Source organism: Galeopterus variegatus, unplaced genomic scaffold (assembly GCF_000696425.1).
Source record: "Galeopterus variegatus unplaced genomic scaffold, G_variegatus-3.0.2 Scaffold1602, whole genome shotgun sequence".
Classification (NCBI taxonomy): domain Eukaryota; kingdom Metazoa; phylum Chordata; class Mammalia; order Dermoptera; family Cynocephalidae; genus Galeopterus; species Galeopterus variegatus.
The window spans coordinates 21,057-32,970 of record NW_007727713.1 but is presented as its reverse complement, the minus strand read 5'-3'; positions in this window follow the sequence as shown (position 1 = coordinate 32,970).

Genomic DNA, 11,914 nt, shown 5'->3' with positions numbered 1-11,914 from the left:
GAAAAAAAAAAAAAAAAAAAAAAAAAAAAAAAAAAAAAAAAAGATCTAAATATGATGAGTACAAAAGAAGAGTGAAAGAGCAGGCTGAGAGTTCAGGCTGAGGAACTGTCTCAAAAGACACCAAAAAGGATAGAGAAATCAAAGACGTAAGAGAAAAGCTGGGAAATATAGAGGATAAAAGTAGAAGTGCTAACCTCTGTAAGAGCTTCAGAAGAATAGAAAATAATAAATACAAGAAAGGTAACATTTGCAAAAAACAACGGTGATAAAATTCCCTGAATTAAAAAACCAAATGTTTGCAGATATGTCCAGAAAGAATGAAGGTTGTGTCTATAATGAAACTGAAAGAAATTGACATAAGATTCTAGAATTCTTTGCTTGACTAAACTGCCATTTAAATACAAGGGTGAATAAAAATATTCTTAGGCATGTTGACCTTGGAAGATTAGCCATACAAAAATCCACTTGGAAAAACACTCTTAGGAGAGGCATTTAAATTAAAATATATATATTTACTTAAGGATCAAAGCCTTAAGTAAAAGACCCCAAATAATACAATTACTAAAAGAAAACACAGATGAAATACTTCAGGAAGTAGGGCTGGGAAAATACTTTATGAATAAGACCCTAGAAGCACAAGCAATAAAAGAAAAAATAAACAAGTGGGTTTATATCAAACTAAAAAGCTTTCACAACAAAGGAAACAATCAACAGAGAGGAAAGACAACCCACAGAATTTCAGAAAGTGTTTGCAAACAATACATTTGACAAGGGATTGATATCCAGAATATATAAAGAGCTCAAACAGCTTCTCAGTAAAAAACAAACAAACAAATAATCCAATTAAAAATGGGCAAAGGAGCTGAACAGACATATCAAAGGAAGATATACAAGTGGACAACAGGTACATGAAAAAATTGCTCAACATCACTGATCATCAAGGAAATGCAAATCAAACCCACATTGAGATATAATTTTACCCCAGTTAGACAGGCCACTATAAAAAGACAGAGATTAACAAGTGCTGGTGAAGATTGGGGAGAAAGGGAAACTCTTCTACACTGTTGGTGGGACTGTAAAAAATAGTACAGCCACTATGGAAAACAGTACGGAGGTTTCTCAAACAACTACAGATAGAACTTCCATATGATCCAACAATCCCACTTCTGGGTATACACCCAAAGGAAGGAAGTCATCATGTTGAAGGGATACCTGCACTCCCATGTTCACCGCAGCTCTATTTAAAATAGCCAAAATACAGAACCCACCTAAATGTCCATTGATGGATGTCTGGACAAGGAAAATGTGGTATAAATACACAATGGAAAACTACTCAGCCATAAAAAGAATGAAATTCTGACATTTGCAGCAGCACAATGAGTCTGTGGAAAATAATGTTAACTGAAATAAGCCAGATACAGAAAGAGAGTTACCACATGTCCCCACTCATAAGTTGGTACTAAGAAAGAGGGGAAGGAAGGAAGGAAGGACGGAAGGAAGGAAGGAAGGAAGGAAGGAAGGAAGGAAGGAAGAAAGGAAGGAAGGAAGGAGGGAAGGAAGGAAGGAGGAAAGAAAGGAAGAAAGAAACCACAATAATACATTGAACTTTCAGAAGGAGAGAACAAATCTATGGTTACTCGGTGGGTGGGAGGGAGAGAGGAGATTGGGGAGAGATTGGTTAAGGGGCATAAAGAATAATTATGTTTTGAAATAATGAATATGCTAATAATATTGATTTGATTATCACATGTCATACACAGTGATGGTAGTCAACACTGTACCCCCAATATATGTGTAATTGATTAAGCTTCAATAAAAAAATAATAAATAAAAAAATACCATGTGTAATATTTAAAAATAAAAAAAAACAAATATAAAGATGAAAATAGATTGTCAGGCAAACATTAACCAAAAGACAATATCTGGAGACATATTCTTAATATCTAGCAAAATATAATTTGAGACAAAAACTATCAAAAGAGATTAAAGGGGTCATTATATTGGTAAAAAGTACAATTGAGCAAGAAAATAAAACCATCATAATTAGTTATGACTATAACAATACAATCTCAAAATTCATAAAGCCAAACTAAACAGAAAATACCTGTTTCCAATTGTTGGTGGAGATACTCTTCTCAGAAATTCATAGATTCCAGGAAGTAAAATAAATAGAAATGTAGAAAACATGGATGATAAAATAGATAAATATAATTTATGGGATAAATTGAGAGCTCTACACCCAAGAAACAACAGAATATATATTTTTCTGAGTATACATGCAACATTTCAAATATTGACTATGCATTAAAAAATAAAATAAATTATCAAAATAAATAAGTGATAAGGAAATGAAGGAACAGAAGGAGAGAGAACAAAAGAAAAAAAGGACGGCAATACCATCAGACTATTTTCTCTGACCAAAACAAAAAAAAAAAAAAGGAAAAGAAATTAATGACAAAAGATAGCTTTAAAAATCTATGTGTTTGGAAATAAAATATCAAGAAAATAACCCTATTTTTATAAAGAATATCATGAAAAACTAGAACTGAACAGTGAAAAATAAATGCCAAAATTTGTGAGAATCAACTTAAATACTAAACTCAATTTCAGTTGTCAAGAAAGACATGTTTTAAAATGGGCTAAGATTGAAATTTAAGAAGTTGGAAAAAGAGCAACAGAGTAAAATCCTATAAATCAGAAGAAAGGGATGTAAGAACATGTTTCTATGCAACAGTGAATTCAGAAACACAGGGAAGTTAAATAATAACTCAAACTGACATTTTGAAAATATCAATAATGCAAAATTCTGGTATTATAATTAAAAAAAAGAGAATGTAAAATTTAAAAATATGTACTGAATATGGAGAAATCACTAAAATCACTAAAGACAAAAATAGATAAAAAATAGATGTAATAAATTCATAGAGTAGTAGAAAAATAAAAACCTGAAATAAAATTTTAGAATAAAAGTCAAAATTAGAAAAAAAAGGAAACTTTCAATAGATAATAGACATTTAAAGATGAAATAGATAAAGATAATAATCTTAATTTTAGCTTATTTCTGTTGCTTGTAACAGAATACTTGGAACTGGGTGATTTGTAAGAAAATGAAATTCATTGTTTACAGTTCCAGAAGCTGGCAAGTCCATAGTCCAGGGAACACATCTGGTGAGGTGACTCTACAGCAATGCAGGGTGTCCCATGGCGAGAATGAGAGCACAGAGAGAGAGAAATCTCCTTGTTCATTAGTCCATTTTGTGTTGCTATAACAGAATACCTGAGACTGGGTAATTCATAAAATAAAGAGTTTTATTTGGCTCTCAATTATCAGACAGCTGCATTGCTGTGGGCCTCAGGCTGCTTCTACTCATGGCAGAAAGTGGCAGGATACTTGTTAGGTCTGCAAGAGGATTACATGGCAAGAGGAAGCAAGAGAGAGAGAGAGAGAGAGAGAGAGAGAGAGAGAAGATACCAGGGTCTTTTAAACAAGCAGCTCTCGTGGGAATTAACAGAGAACTGACTCACTACCCCCTTCCCCCAGGGAGAGCAGATCCGTCCCCATGACTCGAACTGCTCCCAACACTGCCACATTGGGGATCAGATTTCCACAGGAGTTCTGGGAGCACAATACATCCAAACTCCATCACCATGTGTGCTGTCCTTTTAAAGCCCTTCAAACCAAGCCCATGACCACCATTGAACTATCAACTTAACCACCTCTTCAAGGCCCCACCTTTCAATTACCATAATGGTACTTCCCACTCTCAACAGTTACAGTGGGGATTAAGTTTTGGGGGGACATTCAAGCCAAGGCATTCCATCAAAACTGTTGTCCTTTTCACATACAAATAGATTCATTTCATCCCCAAAGTCTTAACTTGCTTCAACTCAAGGGTCCAAAGTACAAAGTCCCATCTATGAAATCAAAACAAGTTATCTGATTCCAAGATACAATGGTGGGACAAACATAGGGTACATATTCCAGTTCAAAGGGAAAAATAGGACAAAAGAAAGGGGTAACAAGTCCTAAGCAAGTCTGAAAACCAGCAGGGCAGGCATTAAGTCTTCTAGCTGGTCAATCATGTACCTTGATTTCATGTTCTACGTCACCGGCACGCTGGTATGGGGGTTGGGTCCACAAGTCCTCAGGCAACTCCACCTCTATGGCTTTCCTGGTTTCCAGCCATGCTTTAATTCTCACAGGCTGGCGTTGCGTGCTGTTGCATGTGTCTATAGTTGTGGGGTCTCTATGATGTTCCTGCTTCCACAGCTGCTTTAGGGTTTTTCTGGTTGGGTTTTTCTGCTGGCACTCTTACCCTACATTTCCTCTTGGCATTGCTGTAGCAAAGGCTCTATGTGGTGAATCCATCCCTGCTGAAGATCTCTTCCTGGACCGCCGGGCTTTTCCATATATCCTTTGAAATCAGGATGGAGGTTCCCAAGCCTTCCCAGCTCTGGCATTCTGTGATCCTGCAGACCTAACAAGGATACTGTCAAGGCTTCTGGCTTGTACTTTCCAAAGCTGTGGGTCCAGCCTCACCTGGGGCCAATTTAGCCATGGCTGGAGCAGCCACAGTAGCTGAGGTACTGGCCTGGGAAGCAGCATGCCAAGGCGGCCCTGGGCAGTGAGCCCATGGAGAGTGCCTCAGGCCCGTTCTCCAAGACCATTCTGTCTCTCTCAGCCCCTGGGCCTGTAAAAGAAGACACAACCTCCAAGATCTCTGAAATTCCTTCAAAGGTCTTTACCCCTTCTCTTGACAATTCCTTTCTTCTGTACTAATCCTAGCAAATGGTCCTTGGGCTACATCACTGAATTATTGTTGCTCTCTGTTTCTTTACCACATGCCAGGCTACAAATTTTCCAAGTCTTCACACTCTGCTTTCCTTTTAAATTCTGGCTTTATGTCACATATTTGCCACCATATCAGCATAGGCTGTTACAAGTAGCCATGGAGCTTCCTTAATGCTTTGCTGCTTAGAAATTTCTTCTCCCAATTACACTGGGTCAGCACCTTGAAGTTCCACATTCCATGGAACTTTGGGGCATGAACAGAATACAGCCAAGTTCCTTGCCAGTTTATAGCAAAGGTTTCCAATAAACTCCTTATTTCTGTCTGAGACCTCCTTAGAATGGTTTTTACAGTCCACATTTCCAAAAGCATTCTGGCCAACACCATTTAACCAGTTTAAAACATCCCAAACTTTCCCTGCTTTTCTTGTCTTCTAAACTCTTTCCAGAAGCTGTGCTTTTTCTACTCTGCTCCTTCAAATTCTTCCAGGTTTGCCCATTACCCAGTTCCAAAGCTGCTTCCACATTTTCTAGTATTTTTTATAAGCAACACCCCAATTCTCTGGGACCAATTTTCTGCATTATTCTATTTCTGTTACTTATAACTAAATATTTGGAACCGGGTGATTTACAAGAATAAGAAACTTACTGCTTACAGCTTCAGAGGCTGGGAAGTCCAAAGTCCAGGGAACCCATCTGCTGAGGTGACTGTACACTGACATAGGGTGTCACATGGCAAGAAGTTGAAGCAGTGAAAGATGAGAGATCTCCTCATGTGCCCTCCTTTTAAAGACCTCTGAACCACTCCCATAACCACCATTAAGCCATCAACTCAATCACCTCTTTACGGCCCCACGTTGTGATTACAGTAATGATATTTCCCATCCTCAACAGTTAGAGTGGGGATTAAGTTTTGGGGAGACATTCAAACAAAGGCAACTATCCTCTTCAAAGCTTCAAGTTCAATTAGTTTTATAGATGAACTTTACCAAAACTCTATGAAAGAATTCATTCCTATTTTATGTAAATTGTTCCAAAGAATAGAAGAAGTCTCCAAATTAAGCTATAAATACTAAAATTCTATTAAAATTTCTGGGTTGAATTTTGGAAAGACTCATCAAACTTATTTTAAGAATGTTTGTACAAGAATAAAGGCCCATAAACAACTATTACAATTTTGTCAAGTGAAAATAAAAAGAGAGCACTAACTCTACCAGTTATTAAAACTTACTATTAGCCATAGTGATTAAAGATAGTCTGATATTGACATAGGAACAAACAAAATCAACTGTACTTCAAAAAGTTCATGGAAATGTATTATCTTTTAATTCTGTTTTTCTGTGAACTTTTTAAAGGACCATTGTAGACCAATGAATTAAAATGGGAAGTTCAGAAATAGCATGCACAGTTGATAAATAATAAAACTGAAAAGGATATATCATTTAGAAGAATGACCTAATGAAAGTCACTTACAATAAGGATAAAATCATGTACCCTAACTTACAATATATATATAAAGGTGGAGTCCAGATGATTTAAAGATCTAAATGTGGGGGGGCAGAAATCTAAGAAGTTTATAGAAAAAATATTGAAAAATAATTGTGATATCCAGGAATGGGGAGCATGTATACTTAGCAATATACCAAAAGCATTAACTATAGGGAGATATTAATGGATATGGTTACATAGAAATTATGAGCTTCTGTTCATTGAAAGACACGAATGACACAATGAAGACACAGAGAAATGACAGCAGGAAGAAGACAGGTATCATGTTTAAAACCTTTAAGGCATTATCTGGAATATAAAGTCATGAACCCCAATAGAAGTGTGAGCAAAGATATTAATAGGTAGTAGAAAGAAAAGGACAAAATGACTAATAAATGTAAGAAGAAATGATCAAACTCACTAGCAAGCAAAGAAATGGAAATGAAAATAATGAGTTACTATTTTACATCTGTAAGAAAGGCAAAAAAAAAAAAATGACTGTCACATACTGAGAAAGATGGTACACACCTGTGTACCACGGGTGGGAATGTAATGTTCAAAAGACATTCAGGCTCCCTTGGCAACAACATCAGCATCTAATGAGGGCACAGTCCCAGATGGGAGATATGCCCACGAAAATGCAGTAAGTGCACAGTTCTTAAAATCAGGTGGTTCTGGATGATCTGAACTGGCATTCAGAATGTGCTTTAATTTAAATCTAGTGGAAAGAGAGAGAAAGAATGAAAGAGAAGGAGAGAGAGAAGATACAAGTCCTCCCTTCTGCAAAAGTAGTAAAAAGCCTTACTTAACTCACCTAATTGGTATCCAAGAGGTCCAGGAGTGGGGAGACCTTCAGAGGCTGAGAGTATCTTGAGGACTTCAGAACTTATCCTCTGGAAAGTCCCCACTCTCTAGTGACGCCCTAGGATTAATTGGCTTATTTCCCTCATGTTTTATTGTTTAAGAGGGGACTAAACCCTGAATCCAATGGATTCTCCCTTCCTGTGCCACAAAACTTGGCTCGAGACAATCCCCATACTGGTATGTAACTGGGTATAATAAAACAACATCACTAATCTGTTATACAAATTACTTTTTGGTTAAACACAATATAATTTTTATGATCTGTTAGCAATGATCAATTATTTATTTGGCTAAGTGCTATCATATCATAGCGAATAGTTAAATCTGATTCTTACAAGAACGTCAGCAAATACCTCCCCTTCTACTGCTTTTACAACCCTGTAATGACCAGCCAGCAGTTTCTCTATGTGTATCAACCTTGCTTACTGACCCTCACAATGATATTCATGCTCTTTGCCACATATTTATGATACTTTGTCATTAAGGTGGCCAGATGAAATACAGGGCACCCAGTTAAATTTGGATTTCAGATAAAGAGCAACTTTTTAAAGTATAAATATGTCCCAAATATTGCATGGGATATACAAAATCTGGCAAGCCTACTTGTGATTTCACAATTGCTTGACCTTAAATATCATGGCTGTTAGTATTTAGCCCTCTTTTCTTTCCACTTACTTTTGCCAGAACTAAGTCTCCTCCTCCACGGAGCTTTTCTTTGCCCACAGACACAAATCTACCACCAAGAAAAAGGAAGGAAACATGCATCTTTTCTTAATTCTAATAAAATTATGAAGTAGGTATTATCCCCAATTTACAGAGGAGAAAACTGAGGGCAACATAGGTTTGAAACTCTACCAGGCATTACTAAGTTAATAAGTGTAGTCAATTCTAGAATCTAGAGTAGTCTGAGTCCAAAGCCATTCCCTTTCCACTTAACCACACTGAAATGGGTAAATGGAGCAAAAGGTTCACATGGATTGAGGACCCTTGACTGAGGTAGTACATGCTCTCAAAGAACTTCAGATAATGATCTTGGGATCCCTGGACTACCCTAGAACAATGATGGTGCCTGGACTTCTACAAGCTGCATAGCTCAGCTGCCTGTGCTGCTTCTGATAGGTCATCTTCTGGGACTCTGATGCCAAAGAGCCTCCTGCCCTACATGACAAGTGCAGGGAGAAGAGAAACCCAAAGCATTTACTTGAAACCCCATTTGCTTTTCTTTATATCGAGAAACCCAGATATGTCATCTTACATCTTCTTGCCTCAGTCACCATGTATATAACAAACAAAACCCACATTCTAAATCATAGGATCTGTTAACAAAACCCAGTACCCTTCTACCTGCCTGCCTTCATTGAGAAGACACATGGCTCCTACCCCTAAGAAAATCACCCTAATTATATGAGCTAATTATTCATGTTAATTCTCTTTTGTTTTTCTCCTAAATTATGGCCACCTTTAAGGAAATGCAATTGCTTTTTTTAAACAGAAGATTGAACCACCTATTAGAATGTAAAAGAAAGTGCTAATTGGAGTTCAAATCAAATAATAGGACACAGTTTAAATTTAGACTTGTAAAACAAATTATCTTCGTCCTTACATCCCCAACTCCGCAGGTTCAAAACAGCAGAATGACCCAAAGTCACCTTGAATCTGTATACCTTCACAACCTGACAATGATTGCTTTTTTTGTTGTTTTGTTTTTAGTCTCTTTCAACCAGATGTAACTGCTCTTAACTGTGAGATTGTGCAGCTCTGTTTGGAAAGCTTTTGTGAGTCCCTATAGTATAATGATTTTCCTTTAGAGAGCATGTAATTTTAGGTTCTTGCATAACAGCACAGATTTTTATGGTAATACTAAACTTTGTAATTTTATTTCTTTCTAACAATTAAGTGCACATTGATGTTATGGAATTTTTTCTTTTTTCCATCACAGTTGGATGAAATTGGAAAGGCAGACTATAGTGTGTTGGGAATGCTCATGTCTAGAAGTATAAATGTTTTGTGATTCCCTTGTTGAAGATCCATTTCACACATAGGCAAATCCATCACATCGCTACTGTTTGCTTTCAGTTACAAACAAGCTGTAACGCAAAACACACAATGCACCAACCAAAAACAATCAATGTGCCATTTATGCACTCCTTTTATTTAGGAAATAGTTTAACAGTTTACAGTACATTAACTCAGATGTTTAAATTAACCTTTTTGTAGGAAATATGCATCTTCCAAATAAATGCATTTTTTTCCCTAGAATTCATCATGTCTCATCTCCAGCCATATTTATTTCTTGTCTATTGTGCTCAAACCTGAGCAATAACACCAGTCTTTTAGAGAGACCCTCACTGCTTCCCTATGTTATGTAAATGAGACACATCACGTTTTCTAGTCCAGGCAGCTGAGTAGACAAATCCATTTATCTCTGAACTAGTCAACCCTATTTGGACATTTCCCTTGGAAGCAAGTTGAAGCCTTCTTTACCACAAAGATGAGTGTGCAGTAACCATTAAGTATATGACAATCAGTCCTTGAGTTCCTCTAAATTAAATTTTGTAATTTATCCAAGAATCTCTAAGAATGATAATACTCTCTTTTAATCTTCATCTGTTGGCTTTAATCCATTCCCTGATGATTAGTCTTGCAGACTTGCTAGGGCTTAATGCTGCTTCTCCTAGCAAGGCTTATTTGATCAATAGCATGATCCCAAGACAGGGTAGATAGAAACTCTGATATCCAGTCTGGCTCAGCCTCTACTTTATGGTCAGGTGCCGCCATTTCCCTCTGGAAATCACTTCCCACAATCAGCAAATTTTATATCCTTATACTACATCAATCATAAATAAGTGTTCATAATATTTAACTCATGAAATAACACTACCTTAAAACCTACTCATCATAGCTGTGACATTAGACAAGTTCTTGCTCCTGCCCCAATACGTGAATATATTATATTACAAACTGAATATTTGTGTCCCCAAAATATATACCTTGAAACCTTAACCCTCAACATGACTGTATTTGGAGATAAGGTCTCTTATGAGGTCATAAGGACGGGGCCTTGATCCAATAGGAATGATGTCCTTAGTAAAATATGCACCAGAGAGCTCACTCTTTCTCCCCGTGTGCAGGCACTGGGGAAAGGCCATGTGAGGATCTAGCTAGAAGGTAGCCATCTGCAAGACAGGAAGAAAGCCCTCTCCAGAAACTCACCAGGTTGTTTCCAGTCTTTATCCCAGACTTCCAGATTTCAGAACTTCGCAGAAATAAATTTCTGTTGTTTAGGCCATTCAGTCTGTGATATTTTGTTATGGTAGCTCAAACAGACTAATACAGACTCAGAAGAATTAGACATCCTAGTCACCATCTTAATCTTTTTGAAATTTTTATCAAAGAAGTCACAGGTAAATCTGGACCTGTCTTCCACACACAAAACACCATATCCAAAATTACGCAATTGAGCAATACCTCCAGCTTTATTTTTTTTGCTCAGCATTGCTTTGGCTATTCGTGGTCTTTTGTTATTCCAGATAAATGACTGTATAGTTCTTTCCATTTCTGAGAGAAATGTCATACGAATTTTGATGGGGATTGCATTAAATTACATTAATTTGGGTAGTATAGTCATTTTCACTATATTGATTCTTCCAATCCAGGAGCATGGGATGTCTTTCCATCATCTTGTATCCTCTCTAATTTCTCTCAGGAGTGGTTTATAGTTCTCGTTATAGAGATTTTTCACATCCTTAGTTAGCTCAATTCCTAAGTATTTTATTTTTTTGGCGGCTATTGTGAATGGGCAGGCTTTCTTGATTTCTCTTTCTGCTTGTTCACTATTGGTGAAAAGAAATGCTACTGATTTTTGTGTGTTGATTTTGTATCCTGCTACTGTGCTGAACTCTTTTATCACCTCTAAGAGTTTTTTAATAGATGATTTGGGCTGTTCAATATACAGGATCATGTCATCTGCAAACAGGGACAGTTTGACTTCATCCATTCCAATCTGGATGCCCTTTATTTCCTTCTCAATTCTGATTGCTCTGGCTAATACTTCCAAAACTATGTTGAATAGGAGTGGTGAGAGTGGGCATCCTTGTCTGGTTCCTGTTCTTAAAGGAAAAGCTTTCAGTTTTTCCCCATTCAGGATGATATTGGCAGTGGGTTTATTATATATGGCTTTGATTATGTTGAGATACTTTCCATCTATACCTAATTTATAAAGGGTCTTTATCATGAATGAGTGTTGGATTTTATCAAATGCTTTTTCGGCATCAATAGAGATGATCATATGGTCCTTGTGTTTGATTTTATTAATATGGTGGATCACATTTATTGATTTGCATATGTTGAACCAACCTTGCTTCCCTGGGATGAATCCCACTTGATCATGGTGAATGATCTTACATATGTGCTGTTGTATTCTGTTTGCTAATATTTTATTGAGAATTTTTGCATCTATATTCATCAAGGATATCAGCCTGTAGTTTTCTTTCTTGGTTATATCTTTATCTGGTTTTGGTATCAGGATGATGTTTGCTTCATAGAATGTGTTTGGAAGCTTTGCTTCTGCTTCAATCTTTTGGAATAGTTTGTAAAGAATCGGTGTCATTTCCTCTTTGAATGTTTGGTAAAATTCTGCTGAGAATCCATCTGGTCCCGGGCTTTTCTTTGTTGGGAGCTTTCTGATAACAGCTTCAATCTCCTTTATTGTTACTGGCCTGTTCAGGTTTTCTATATCTTCTTGATTTAATTTTGGAAGATTGTGTGAGTCCA